General features: G+C 41.9%; 1 protein-coding gene across 2 annotated transcripts in view; it reads left to right on the top strand.

The window, feature by feature from the left end:
* Nucleotides 1-15,491, top strand: part of ITPRID2 (ITPR interacting domain containing 2) — a 1,100,178-nt gene that overhangs the window by 1,046,123 nt on the left and 38,564 nt on the right. The window lies entirely within an intron of this gene.

Here is a 15,491-nt window from a genome sequence, read left to right as displayed (position 1 = left end):
TACCAACTGAGTTGGAAAATATAGAGTCACCTGCTGTATTCTTTGATAGAGAGGTTTGAATCAGTATTTTATTGGAAGAGCATAGGGTTTTTAGGTTGTTATAGGGTTTTATCAGGGTGGAGAGCATTGGTATCTTTTCTGGGTGGTGAAGGGCTTTATGGGCAGTAGTAAGCTGATAGTATTGAATTAGGTGAGGTAACTCCAGCCACCCTAGGTTAAGGAGGTTTAGGCAGTGATGTGTTTTATATGGAGAGGCAGTGGCAAATTTGGCAATGTTGTTATAGGCTGTTGTAAGCCTATTGATGTTATGTTTAGAAAGATTAGTATATATGGGGGATGCATATAGTAGAGTAGAGATAAGATAAGTTCTGGCTATGGTAGTTCTTGCTTCAGGAGTTAAGAAATATTTGATTCTGTAGAGAGAACCTAATTTTTTGTTAGTTGCTTTTATGATAGAGTGGATATGAAAATCAAATTTTAGTAGGTTGTCGATAGTAACTCCTAGAAGTTTGGTTGTTTGGTCAGGAGAGATAAGGGTGCCATTGTTAGAAGTAAGTGTGAAACTAATAGGGGGAGACAGGTGTGTGGGTGAGAAGAGGAGAAGTTTAGTTTTCTTAGGGTTTAAGAGAAGGCAGTGATTGGAGAACCATTGTTCTATGGTGGTAAAAGTTTTTGAGTAAGTGAGTGGAGGTCAGCTTGGGTTGTGGCAGAGCAGATGATGGTGGTGTCATCGTACTGAATGCAAGTAGTTAGTGGGGTGGCTAGATACAGGTCATTAATAAAGATGGAAAATAAAAGAGGACCTAAGATGGAGCCCTGAGGTACTCCTAAAGTGGTAGGGAGAAGTTCGGAAAGATTGTTGTTCCATAAAACAGCTTGTTTCCGATTCTGCAGATAGGAAGTAAACCAGCTTAAAGCAAGATTATTGAGAGAGAGAGATTTTAAACAATGTAGGAGGAGTTGGTGATTCACCATGTCAAAGGCTTTTGACAGGTCTACAAAGAATGCAGATGAAAGAAGATTGTTATTCGGTTTATATTAATGGAGTCTATGAAGGATAATAAGGCTGTTGTGGTGCTATGGTAGGGACGAAAGCCATGTTGGCAAGTAGCTAAAAGGTTATTAGATAGGAGGTGATTTAAAAGCTGTTTGTGGATGCATTTCTCCATTATTTTAGCAATAGGAGATAGCAGTGCTATAGGGCGGTAGTTCGAGTACTCAAATGAATCGCCTTTGAAGAGAGGATGATGTGGGAGATTTTCCAGAGTGAGGGTATAGTACTTTCTTTAATGGTTCTGTTGATTAGAATAGAGATAGGGTAGGCAATAGCTTTAGCACCTAGCTGGAGATATTCTGCTGGCAATTTGTCAGCTGAGGGGTTGAGGGTTTGAGTTTCTGAAGTAAATTAAGAATATAGGAAGTAGGTATGGGTTTAAGTTGAAATAGAGGTGGAGTGCAGTTAGTATTACCTAGTAAAGAGGGGTCAGGGCTTTGTTGGTTGGCCAGTTTAAGTATGGTTGAAGTAAAGAAGTTATTGAATGTGTTAGCTGTTTGTAGGGGAGAGTCAGGGCAGGAGCCTAGTGGGTTGGGGGTTTCAACCTTGCCGGGGGATAGTAGTGAGTTAATTGATTTCCAAAATTTTTGTGGTTGGTGGTGGGAGGATTGCTGTAGTTTGGTGTAATAGTTCCTTTTATCTTGTTTGATAGCAAGCTTAGTCTTGTTCCTTTTTTGTTTGAAGCTAAGGTGATCAAAAGAGTCTTTCGTGGTTCTCCATTTAGTCCATGCTTTATTCTTACTAAGGATAAGTTGTTTGGTGTTGGTTGTTAGCCATTGAGCTGTCTTAGATTTCATTCGTATAGAACGGATGGGGGCATGATGATTGAGAATAGTAAGAAAGGTATTATTAAAGTGGTTAACAGCTTCATCTATTGGGAGAGTTTTTAGAGGTGACCAGTTAATCAAGCTGAGTTCATTTTGAAACTGCTGAAGGTTAAAATGTTTTTTGCTGTGAGATGAGCGAATTAGGGAGGTGTTGTTAGATGAGTTTTGTGCCTAATGATGTATGTGAGAGAGTGGTCGCTAAGGTCGTCTGGGAGGGTACCTGTTGAATACATTTGTTGGGGACTATTAGTCAAGATCCAGTCGAGAATGGTTTCTTTGTTATTGTTTTTATTTGTTCTAGTTGTGGAGTTAATGGTTTGATGGAATCCTGCAGGTTAATAATGGTAGATGGATTAGTTTGTTTGCACATGTTCCAATCAATATTAAAGTCGCCTAGTAGTATTGTTTCTTGAAGGAGATTAATTGAAAACCAGTTTAGTAGGTCTTCTAATATGGGGAATTGTTGCCTGGGGAAGATAAGTGCAGATAATATTAATAGTTTTGTGTGAGTTTAGGGAGAGTTTGGAAATAATCAGTTCAACATTAGAGTCATGTGGTGGGGTAAGGGCTGATTTACTTATTTCCAGTCCAGTTTTGAAGAGTATAGCTACTCCTCCACCTTTTTTGTTAAGACGATCTTGTCTTAGGATGTTATAGCCAGGGGGGATAATTTCATTATCTTTTATTGTGGGTTTCAGCCAGGTTTCAGTAAGACAGAGAATGTCAAACTGTTGGACTTCTAGTAGGGCATGAAGAGCAGGAAGTTTGTTACATATGCTACGGATGTTAAGATGAGCTATTGTGAGAGATTTGGGAGGTTTAGTTTGTGGTGTAGACATAGGTTTCATAGTTTGGGAATTAGGGAATGGTATGTCTGTGTTTGGGCCTGGGTTGGGGTGTATGTCCCCATCAATTAATGATAAACCATGAATAAGGTTAGTTAGTTGTGAGGTTTTGATGCTGTGCAAGTGTTTTGTGAGTCAAGAATAAGGTATTTGATGTGTGAGAGACGATGATATTTAGGTTCAAGATATGAGTTGCTGTATATGGGACTGTGATGGGTTGTGAGTGTAGTTGGGGGGTAGCTAGGGTATGTTTGTGTGGAGTACAAAAGGTAGGATTTAAAGGTTGCTCATAGTAGGTTATGAGGTAGGTAGAGGTAAGAATAGTTAGAAGAGTTAGTAGTAGGAGAGGAAGGTGAGTGTAGGACATGTTGAGATGAGTGGGGATTGTATATAGTAGGTATGTGTTCAGAGAGGGAAAGGGTGGGTGTGGGATTGGACTGCTATGGAGTGGGTGGAGAGAAGAATATGTTCTGATTGGCTAGGGAATGTGGTGGGTGTGGTTATGCAGGGATAAATGTAGAGGTCCCAGGGGCGGGTGGGATATGGGGCAGGGAGAGCGAGTGAGCCGAAGGGCGAACGGAGCGGGCAGCGCCAAAGGAGTAGGAAATTGCTGAGAGGAAACAATCAGCCAGGTATAATAACAGCAGGTAACAACGGCAGATCAGTAGTCAGGAATCAGAAAAATGAATACTAGTTGTATAAATCCAAATACAGCAAAAAGTAAGTATTACTTTACAAATCTGAACACTTTTAAAAGAAATTCCTGAGGTCTAATGGCTTACCAGTTAGCAGAATGTAATTTCTGAAGAGCACTTGTGTCGGTGGGAGACTAGAGATTTAAAGATGGCTCCATGCTCAGCAGGATACTAATATAGACTTTGTATTGGGGAGGAGATAGCACAAGGGTGTAAACCAGGTGGAATGCAAAGAAACCAGAGAGGCAATCAGTGGAAATGAGTGAAGGCCTCAGAGAGGGTAAGTAATAATTCAAACTACCTGTAAAGTGAAGGAGAGAAGAGACAGCAAAGTTTATTAAGGTTGGGAGTGTGTCTTTACATTGACTTGCTGATTAGTAACCAGTTTGTGCACAGATTAGAGTAGGGAGATACATTAGCAATGATAGAGATGCAAATAAGCAGGTGATCCTCCAAGTGATACAAACTAAGGCAGAAAGAACTGAGAGGGCTGCTTGATGGTTAATTTAATCACAGGGATGTGAATTAAAATCTATACTGTCTACTGGACAGTTAGGATTACTGTACTATCGCGGGGGGGGGGGACACAAGGCTACAACAGTCAGTTTTATAAGCAAGCTGAGAACTACTAAGAAATACTGCTAATGTAATAGCTTCACTCTCATAAAACATACAAGTAGAATGCCTGGGTGGACTGACCCTGCTCTCGAAGCTCAAAATGTATCTCCTTGTTTAGTTTACAATACTGATTCCTTCTTACACTGTATAGATGGAGTGGTAGCCACAGACTGCAGATTTGCCTGAGTGTGCTCTGTAGAGAGAGAGAGAAAAAAAAAAGAGAGGATGAAGCTAGTAGAAGGGGACAAAGACAGGTCAAAGGAAGTAATGAGGCAATAGGAGGGTGTAAAAGATAAAAATCTGAGGATAGTGTGGATAAAGCAGGAGAATAGATGCTACTGCTACAGTTTGAATAACGTGATTTGGAAACAAGTTAATTAATCATACACAATACATTTATCAGCCAATTATCCTGTGTATACAAGAAAAAGGAAAATGAACACAACAGCACAGCTGAAGCAGTAGCAGATACAACTGTAGTGCTAAATTCAGTAAATACTGTTTCTAACTCCAAAGACTAGGTCAATTAGATATACATGTCATGTTATAGGTACTAAAGAACGTATTTTTTGTCCATGAAAGCATCCAGGTCTTTAGTGGCCATGCCAGTTTCCATTTATGCGGTAAGTTCATGGGTGCTAATGTTTTCCAAAGGACACAGTTCTGCATTTTATAACTTTTAGGTGTCAACCATGGTCCTGGTACCATTCGTTTGCAAAAGTTATCTGTTCTTGTAGGGCTGGGAGTGCTCTGGATAGTTGAAGGTGGCATGAATCAAACTTGAAGCGAAACAAAACTCAAATGACTACAATCCAAAAAAACACAACACACAATAGTGGATATAACCAGAGCAATTTACTCCTCCTGGTACCTTGGCTGTTCACCTTCACGGGGCATTATACATCCAAAAATTGCAGTTTAAATAGTGCTTTAACACAATTCATTAGCCCATAAAAATATTTAGGAGTCATTTCTGTGACAGTTTATATATTATATATGTTAGATTTGTGTTTTTGCCATGTTTTGATTGTATCCAAAGTTTAATTGTATAATTAATGGGATGGGCTAATGAATTTTGTTCTTGTTAATACTTTTATTAACATGCTAGTTGTAAAGGAGTGTTGTATAAGGTGCAGTCAAGGGTAGTTGAAATATGAGGTGAGGAAATCTTATCGTACACTGCCTTATATGCTGAAGAAGTATCTCATGAAATTGAACATTCACAACAGTCATTTCAAAGTAAATCTAAACTCCCTACTAATTATATATTTAATAACTCAGAGATCATACAGTAGTGGGGTAAGGGCAAATTCTGTTACCCTGCTGAAGTAATGTTTACTCATATGAGTTTTCGTTTTTTTGTTACAAGGGAAAAAAATATTTGCTTATATGATTGTTTGCGGTTTCACATTGTAGTCATGTTAAAGGTACTAAAGAACGTATTTTTTGTTGTAATTTACCCAGGCTTTACATGGTAAGGTAAGAAAGACTGGAAAGAAGCACGTTAAAGTTAATGTACTGCCATAGTATGGGGTTCCTGAAGTAGGGGATGTATAACTGTATTATCTGTAGAATTAAGATGAAAATCTCCTTTGTTTTTACTGGGGTGGATAACTAGAATAATGTGCTTGGTTTAAGGTGTAGATTTTTTTTTTTGTTTTATTATTATTATTATTATTATTATTATTATTATTAAGCAAGTAAATTTGAAAAGTAAGACAAAATGATAAACGTCGTGGAAAATATTTTTTCTTGTATTTGCAAAGTTATTAGCCATTTGTTTTATATTAGCAAATGCTTTCAGTGGGAGTTGAGAAAACTATTAAGTGTAAGCAGTTGACCATGAAAAGTCTGAAAAGTGCATTATCCTTCAGTGTCACTGCTGCAGGTATCCCTTGCCAAGGGCAGCCCGACATCTGTCTAGTATACCAAAGCCTTTTGGTTGTAAAGGCTGTACCTTGCATCACATGTATGCTTCTCGCGCATGGCATTGGGCATAAAGGTGATGTTCAGACGTAACATCCTCAGAACTTCTTTACCACCAGTCTGAACGCTATTTTCGATGGTCGGTCTGAATGCCCGTTCTTCTGCTGGTCCTACTGCTTTCATTTAAGTGCTCCATTCTGGGTTTTTGATTTTATTTATCTTATATTTGCCTTGTAATCTGGTTGTTGGGTTTCATATCATCTAGAAGGGGAAATGGCTAGTGCAGGAGATAGATTCCCCATAAAGACTGCCTCAAGCAGTGTTTGTTCTGATGTCCTTCAAGGATGCATCTGCAGTCATAACATATGGGTTGTCCTGCCTCAGGCAGCCCTTCGGTCGGCCGGATTCCAAAGTCTGAGTCTGGCCTCGGCTGATGTCGCACTTTCCCCGACGTCAGAGCTTCTGGGGTATAAAGGCATCAGCCGACGCCATTTTCCTCAGTGTTTCTTGCCGCGCGGTGCCCGAAGCAGAAGCTGTTCGCAAGTGCCGGTCGGTCAGAACCAGAGATTTCAGCTACCGAAGACTTCGAAAAAGCTAAGTACCCCATTGGGGACTCTCTCTTGCCTCAGCCGATGTCAGACAAAGTAAATAATTGTTTAACTTGTGGGAAACAAATACCTCATAAGGATTTCCATTCTTACTGCCTTCCTTGCTTAGGCCCAGACCACGACGTATCAGCTTGTTTAGCCTGTGCCTCCTTCAACCGACGGACTCTTAGACGTCGGTCGGAGTTTGCAGAAGAATTTTTTGGAACCGATTTTGCTTATAAAATGTCGTTGGAGACTCCGACTTCGCATATGGCCAAAAAACGCAAGGAAAAGGACCAACACTCGCGGCCCGCGGTTTCGGCTGAAACCACGGCTAGGCCTACCGCGAGTGTCTCTGTTTCGGCTGAAACCGAGACCACGGTTATTACTACTACCGAAACCATACCTCCAACAACCGAGGCCAGAGAGGCCCCGGCCGAGTCGGCTTCAGAACTCCCTACCGAAGCTAGTGCTCAAGAATTGTCCGACACCATACCTTTGGACATTTCTACCCCTGCATGTGGGGTAGCTAGGCCCCCAGCTTCTATGTCTATTAAGGCCTTCTCCAGGGCTAAAGCTGCCAAACTTTCAAAAGCTTTGCCTGCCAAATCTACTTCTCAGAGGCCTTCCTCAAGTTCTCAAATTGTCAGTCTTGCTGAGGACCTTATATCCTTAATTAGGGGTTCCCAACCTCCCCCTGACAGGGCCTCCCAACCTCCTCCAGACAAAAGGTCCAGGACTGATCCCTCTGAACCTCTCTCCTCTGATTACTCCACGGATGGATCTGATTTGTCAGACCATCAAGAAGGGGCCTTCTCGCCTTATGAGGATTCAGATGCAGAGGATTCTATTCCTTCGGCCTCCCCACCTGAAGAATTTTCCTTTGGGGAGACTTTACACTCCATGAGGGAGCACTTTCAATGGCAGGGTCAGGATTTCTCTGATTCTAGAAAAAGATTAAGGACCTTCTTGCATTTGCCCCAGCATAGGCCCTTAGCCATGCCTCCTGTGCTAACTGTAATTGATGATATGTATAATGATGTCAGTACTGCACCTGATTCTCTTCCCCCGGCCCCTGCCAAACCTGACAGATATTACAGGGTCCCGGATTCACACTTCCACCTGTATAAAGCCCATGCTGCAGACCCAGAAACTATTTCTCAGGGCCCTAAAGGGGTTGCAGCTACTACTGCCAAAAATCCCCTTCCCTCTGAAAGAGAGTCTAGAGCATTAGAGAGATGGGGTAAAAAGGTTTATACTTCTGCTACTCTTTCTGCCAGGGCATTAAACTGTCAATTCCATATGATACAGTACCGAGAATTTTTGTTAGATCAGCTGAATAAGAAGCTTTCTTCTCCTGAACCTTTAGACCGTAAAGCCCTTCAGGATTTGGTACACAACTCTCAGCAGGTCAGTAATCATTTCTTAAAATGTGGCTATGATGCACTGGAGGCTTCATTTAGATCAGCTATGACAGGGGCAGTAATTCGTAGGCATGCCTGGCTAAAGGAACAATCCTTGCCAGACCATGTCAAGGCTAAACTCGATGCTCCAATGGAGAAACAAAGTTTATTTGGCTCATCTGCACAGGAGATTCTAAAGAAGGTGGAAGAAAAAGCAAAATCTGTGCAAACAGTAAAGGAATTTCTGCAGGTCCAACCTCCGAGGTTCAGCAGAAACTGGCCTACAAAGAATTGGTCCTTTCCAGACACATCCAGAGGACAGAGGGGCAGGAATAGACGCCCTAGAGGCAGAGGTCAATCAAAGGGTGCCTACTGGGGTCGTCAGTGGCAGCCTGCCAACCAGAGGGGTAGTGCCACAGCTGCAACTACAACCACTACCACAGGACAGACACAATGACTTGACTCTGATTCCGCCTACCAGGGATCAACTGGAAGCTCCCTTGGGCGGAAAGCTGGCTTTATTCTCAAAAAACTGGCATTGCATTACAAAGGATACATGGACATTGCAAACAATAGACAAAGGATACAGGTTTCACTTCCACACTTTACCAAAAAGGAGCGGAATGCCAAACCTTCCACCAAACCAGAAGGCAGAGGCTTTAAGACAAGTAAGCAATTTACTCCAGATGAAAGCGATAGAAAGGGTACCATCTATAGAACAAGGCCAAGGATTTTACTCCAGATTATTCCTAGTACCAAGAAAAGAAAACCAATGGAGACCTATTCTCGACTTGTATGCACTGAACACATATCTCATTGTGCCAAAATTCAAAATGCTGACCCTACAGCAACTTCTTCCCATGTTGGGCAAGGAGTTGTGGCTGGTGACTCTAAATCTCAAGGAGGCATACCTGCACGTCCCTATCCGACCAGATTGCAGAAGACACCTCAGATTTCTTGCAGGATCAGAGCATTATCAATTCTCAGCATTGCCCTTTGGCTTATCTACTGCGCCCAGAGTATTCACGAAATGCCTGGCATCAGTAATTGCACATTGCAGACTTCAGGAAATTCAAATTTACCCATACCTGGACGACTGCCTAATACAAGCGGACAACAAGACAAAATTGTTAAAGGACTTGGCCTATGTCATACACCTGCTACAGGCCTTGGGATACACAGTCAACATCCAAAAGTCAAGACTAGTGCCATCCCAAAGGATAACCTTTTTGGGTGCGGATCTGGACACAATCACTCAGATGGCTTTTCTCACAGAAGAAAAATAAAAACAACTTCCAGATTACTTCATGACTTTGACAAGACAAACTCAGCTTACTGCAAGGAAAGTCCTGCAGGCCCTGGGTTACATGGCATCCTGCATAATCTTGATTCCACATGCCAGGCTGCATATGAGGAAATTACAATGGTACCTAAGGAATGTATGGTCTCAACACAGTCACAGTTTAGAAGCCATGATACCAATCATTCCATGCCTTCAAAAGGAATTCCTGTGGTGGGCTCAGGCCTGCCAGACCAACAGAGGGTTGCCTTTCAACAAACCAAAACCAAGGCAGACTATCACCACGGACGCCTCAGACCTAGGATGGGGAGCACACATGGAGGACAAATGTATCCAAGGCCTATGGCCTCAAGGACAGCTAAGCATGCACATAAACCAAAAGGAGATGCTGGCAGTGAAGCATGCAATCGAGGCATTCAAACCATTCCTCCAGTAAGGACATCTGTTAATAAGGACAGACAACACCACGGTCATGTGGTACATAAACAGGGAGGCACACATTCCTACCCTCTATGCCGGATGGCAATGAATCTGTGGAACTTATGCCTGATTCTCAATATCCAGCTGCAGGCCAAATTCGTACCAGGAAAAGAGAATTCACTAGCAGACAGCTTAAGCAGAACTACCACGGATGCTCACGAATGGAGGCTGCATCCAGACATCTTCAAACTCATAGCAAAGAAATGGGGAATGCCAGAGACAGATCTGTTCGCCTCCCCACTCAACCACCAACTGAAGAAATACTGCTCAAGGACATACCACCCAGAAGCCTGGAGGGTGGACTCTATCTCTTTCAGCTGGAATGCCCTAACAGTATATGCCTTTCCACCTCTCCCATTGATGTACAAGGTTCTATTGAAGATCAGGGAAGAACAGCCAAAGGTGATACTAATAGCCCATGACTGGCCAAGACAACACTGGTATCCGCTACTGAGAAGCATGTCTCAGGCGAACTCATGGCCTCTACCCCTATGGCCTCTTCTTCTAACGCAGAACAATTTCAAGACCCTGCATCCAAACTTGAAAACATTGCAACTAACTGCCTGGAAAATTCCTTAAAAACAATCCAATCTGTTTTATCTCAGAGGGTCAAGGACATTATCCTGGAGGCTCGCAGACCTTCCACAAGGAAAACATACTCAGCTAAATGGAAGAGATTTCTCATTTGGAGCACATCAAAGGGCACAGATGTCACAGTGGCAAACATGGCACACATCCTAGAATACTTAGCAGAATTGTTCCACAATGGCCTGTCTTACTCTTCCATTAAGATTCATGCTTCAGCAATTTCAGCAGAATACAATATGGATCCTCCTATCTTCTCTCACCCTCTTCTCAGACAATTTTTGAGAGGGATCAAAAATGTTAAACCTCCAAGGAGACCCCCTCTACCTGCATGGGATCTAAATTTTGTGCTGGAAAAATTGACACTACCTCCTTTTGAACCAGCAGCATCAGCAGACCTACAGTTTTTATCTTGGAAAACTGCTTTCCTTCTGGCAATCACTTCAGCAAGAAGAGTATCCAAGTTACAGGCATTAATGGCAGTGCAGCCTTTTCTTATTTTCCACCAGGATAGAGTGTCACTGAGAACCAATCCTACTTTCATGCCAAAGGTGGTATCCAGGGTATCCTTGAACCAAGCTATTCATTTGCCTACGTTCTTCCCTAACCCACAGAACAAAGGAGAAAAACTGTTGCACACCTTGGATATACACAGACAATTACGCTACTATCTGGACAGAACTAAAACCAACAGAAAAAACTGACCAACTTTTTGTAGCATATGCAACTGGGGTGCAAGGAAGAGCAATTTCCAAACAGACAATTTCAAAATGGATAGGAAATTGCATTCGCTTTTGCTACTCTTTTCATGGAAAGAACGCTCCTGAAAATATCAGGCCTCATTCCATAAGAGCCACAGCCACCACTACAGCTTTCCTACGAGGGGTGGCTACCAAGGACATTTTAGAAGCTGCTACTTGGAGCTCCGTGCATACATTTGCCAAGCATTATAATCTACCTTTATACTCCAGATCCCGAGCAGGGTTTGCAACTGCAGTTTTGCAGGGGATCCTGACTACACCATCCTTCTCTTAGTACCTCCTCCCCCAGTTTGGCTATGGTATTCTACCAATATGTTATGACTGCAGATGCATCCTTGAAGGACATAGTACAGTTTTGTACCTACCATAAATGTAGATGTCCGATAGTATGCATCTGCAGTCAGGATTACCCACCCTCCTTCCCCTCTGTGGTATTCCTAGGGTGCTTACCCCTCTTTCAGCTAGCTGGGGGAATCTATTATGGTGTATTTGTTTGTTTGTGTATATATATATATATATATATATATATATATATATATATATATATATGTATATATATTTTGCTACTGATTGGAACTTTTCAGCATTTATCCAAATTTAGCCTTCCTAGAGGGCACCTGGCATCTGGGGCAAGAAACACTGAGGAAAATGGCGTCGGCTGATGCCTTTATACCCCAGAAGCTCTGACGTCGGGGAAAGTGCGACATCAGCCGAGGCCAGACCCAGACTTTGGAATCCGGCCGACCGAAGGGCTGCCTGAGGCAGGACAACCCATATGTTATGACTGCAGATGCATACCTATCGGACATCTACATTTATGGTAGGTACAAAACTGTACTTTTTGACACTTCACACAACCATATATCTTTGTCAGTCCTTTGTCCCCAAGATGTTAAGGCATAAGCTTTCTTCCCTAGCAATTTATCTTCAGAACCAGTGACTACTGTTGGCCAAAGATACCATGGAGGGATCTTCCCAGACTGAGGGCCAGCCATCTAAGAAGAAAAAGGCCCAGAAATTTAGGTCTGATTCTTTGGCTGTGCCACCTCCATCAGATATCTCTCTTGATGGTGGTGAAAGCCTTGAAGAGCATCCAGTTTCTTTCTTGGATTCCTCTGCTGCGGCCACCTCAGAGGCCGGCATAGACCCGATGCCATGCATGTCCATGGAGGTTTTGCAGGTGTCCACCTTGGATGTACAGGGGAAGCTGCGGCTGGTTATTATTGAAGGGGTGTTCCTCAAATTTTCATTAGGGAAGAGGTCCCGACTACTATTATTGAGTGCCATCAGGGGTCAGAACCTCCAAAATTATGTAAGGCTGACATCGCACTCTAAAAGAAGCAGAAAACTAAACATTTTGCCTGTTCATAAAGATTCTCAGAGTGTATAGCAGAACTTCACTTCAGGCTTGTTTAATGCCCTTATGGCTCTCAAGCCTCCACAGGTTGTTTCATTTCCTGCTTCTCCCTGGTTTTCTACCCCTCTTAAGAGGCCTAGGGAGCAGAATTCTTCTGAGGATGCTGCTGCTGTTCCTGACCCTAACTTATTCTTCCCAGATTCCTTCACACTAGGCTATAGTTCTGAGGAAGAAGAGTCTTATCAGTTCTGACTCTCCTTTTGAGGAGATTTCATTTGGTGATGCTGTTTTCAAATGTTGAAGTTTTTCAAATGGGACAGTGGTCAAGTGTCATGCTCAAAAAGGTGCGATGAGTTTTTGCAAATGGAGTCACCTAGGCCCTCTGCTGTTCCTCCAGTTCTTGCTGCATTGTTGGATGCTTTTACTGCTGCTCCTCAGGCTCCTGATTCTCAAACCCTGCTTCTAAGAATTCTGATAGATTTTATAAATTGAGTGAGGACTGCAGGTTTCTTCATAGGTGTCCCTCTGATGCCCCCTCTGTGGTGTCTGTGTCTTCAGATAAGTCTTCCAAATCATTGCCTTCTACTAAATTGCTGCCTTCTAATAAGAACAGCAGAACCATGGAAAGACTGGGTAAGAAGGTGTATACTTCTGCTACCCTGGCTTTTAGGTGTGTTAACTGTCCGACACACATGACTAGGTATGTTTTGGCTCTTCTCTCTTAAGCCTGTCAGGCTATTTCTGATCTTCCTGCTTCTGAAGGGAAGAACTCTGCCCTTGCCTTGCTTGGGATGTCCTCCCAAGTGGCCCGCCATTACATTAAATGCAGCTGATGCTTCATCTAGTGCTGCTGCTATTGGGTCTATTTTGAGGAGGTATTCTTGGTTCAAACTTCAGCCTTTACCTGATGATATCTAGGCTAAACTGATAGATGCTTCTCTGGGCAATAACCATTTGTTCGGTACTGCTACTGCATAGCTGTTTAAGTCCCTGTAAGAAAAAGGCAAGTCCTTACAGGAATTAAAACATTTTTTTTTTGTATCCCCTTTGCCTACATTGCAGAGGAATTATTGCAGACAGTCTCGCCCTCCCACCAAAGGTAAGGGTGATAGAAGGGCTCCCCACTGCTAAGGCTAGACAAACTCCTTCCATTCAGAAGCTTCCTTTTCCTGACAAACCAGGTGTTGTCTGACTATTTTGTTCTTCTTAAATTCCACTTTCTTTGCGTCTTTCCCTATCCCTTCCTGTTTGGGTAAAGGTCACCCAAGCCTCCTAGGTTCTTTCCATAATTAGCCAGGGTTATTTCATGGTTTGTAAGTCTCTTCCTCTCCTTTTTGGGCATTCCTCAGTCCCCTTAGGAACAACTGCCCTTTTTTTCCAGAGGTGCTTCAGGGCCTTTTGATTCAAGGAATAATGCAAGAAGTTCCAACTTCTCAAAGGGTAAAGAGGCTTTACTCCAGAATGCTCTAGGTCCCTAGGAAAGAACTCATCTGGAGACCCGTAATGGATCTTTCTCAGCTAAATACCTTTTTGAAAGTATACTCCTTTCGGATGCTGTCCCTTCAAACCCCGTTTGCTCTGCTACGTCCACAGGCTTTTCTAGTTTCCCTATATCTCAAGATGCTTATCTGCACATTCCTAGTCATCCCCTTTTCAGGGAGTTTTTACATTTCCTGAATTTTTAAATTTTATTAATTTAAGTGGCAAGATGTCTTTGTTGGTGTAGAGTCAAATCAGTACTGGTTTTAAAATATGGGATTGAGCCTGTGTATTTTATTCTGAAATAGTTTATTTACGAAAGTGTGGATTAAAGTTTTTTACGCTAATAGTGTGTGGATTTCACTCTGTTCTGCATTTTCCAGTTTGGTTTTTGGTCATTAATACAGACATCTTCTTTGATATATTCACAATAGTGGCAACAGCCACATTCCTTCATAGTGCCATGCCTGAGCTCTTCATGATGATCAGTTTCAAATTGGCAGTGGTTTTATAGCCACATTTTGTGCTGGATCCCAGATTACCAAAATCAGTAACATCCTAATTAACGAGTCCCATTTTCTTCTCCATAATACCTCTAATACCATAGGAGTCAGTGGAATGATGTAAAATCATCAAATGAGAACAATTCTTACCAGGTTTCTTAACAACCCCCACCCACTGTGCGTATTCTCAAAATGAAATGTGGTCATTGTGGTCATTGCTGTTATTGTGATCACATCAAGGAAAGTGTTTCTGTTAATGTTTATGGTTACTCTTACCCCTGTGGTGACAGATTTAACTGCAGAACATGGGGTGGTGTACATTGCATAATGTGCTGTCTACCCTCCATTTTATGAGGGCAAGATAGAGAGGAAACTTAGCAAAATAATTTATGAACACCTGAGAAGCATTACGAGTACAGACAAGACAAACATATTTTTCAAACATTCTTGTAAAAATAAACATTTAAGAAAAATATTTTTTATTCTTGAGAAACTTAAAAAATCTCCAAAGCGGGGACTGGGAGAAGCATTTGCTATTAAGTAAACTGAGATGGTAGATTAAGGGCTGATTAAGCTGCAGTCTTAATGAGTATACTTTATTTTACCATTTTTAAAAGAATAAAGAGTTACAGGCTGAAGTAGTAGCCAATCATGTTTCATGCTTATATACTTAAATGTGCAATCTCCTGTCCTTGTGATGAAACTCATAAGGAACAAAGTGCTCAATTAAAACTGGAAGACTGCTTTATCCTGTGTCTGTTCTTCTGGTTTATGTTAATTTACATTTGGAATACTTGACTTTTAGTTGTGTTTTTCTGGTTCAGTATATCATCTTACCAGCAACTAGGTAGTGTTTTAAGGTGAACATGGGTACCAAAGATTTATTTTGTGGTTTAAATGAGATATTTGATTTGGACCCTGTGATGGATTTGTTGTGGATATGGAGATCTTTGAGGGTGAGTGATAGTATGGGTCATATTTGTAAACAGCAAGATCACTGTTGTAGAGTAAGATGTTAGGGATTTTGGATAATGATGAAAGTTTGTTAATGAAGATAGTGACAAGTAGGGG

Source organism: Protopterus annectens, chromosome 6.part0 (genome assembly GCF_019279795.1).
Source record: "Protopterus annectens isolate FY-2018-M chromosome 6.part0, PAN1.0, whole genome shotgun sequence".
Lineage (NCBI taxonomy): Eukaryota > Metazoa > Chordata > Ceratodontiformes > Protopteridae > Protopterus > Protopterus annectens.
This window is presented reverse-complemented; position numbering and strand designations above follow the sequence as displayed.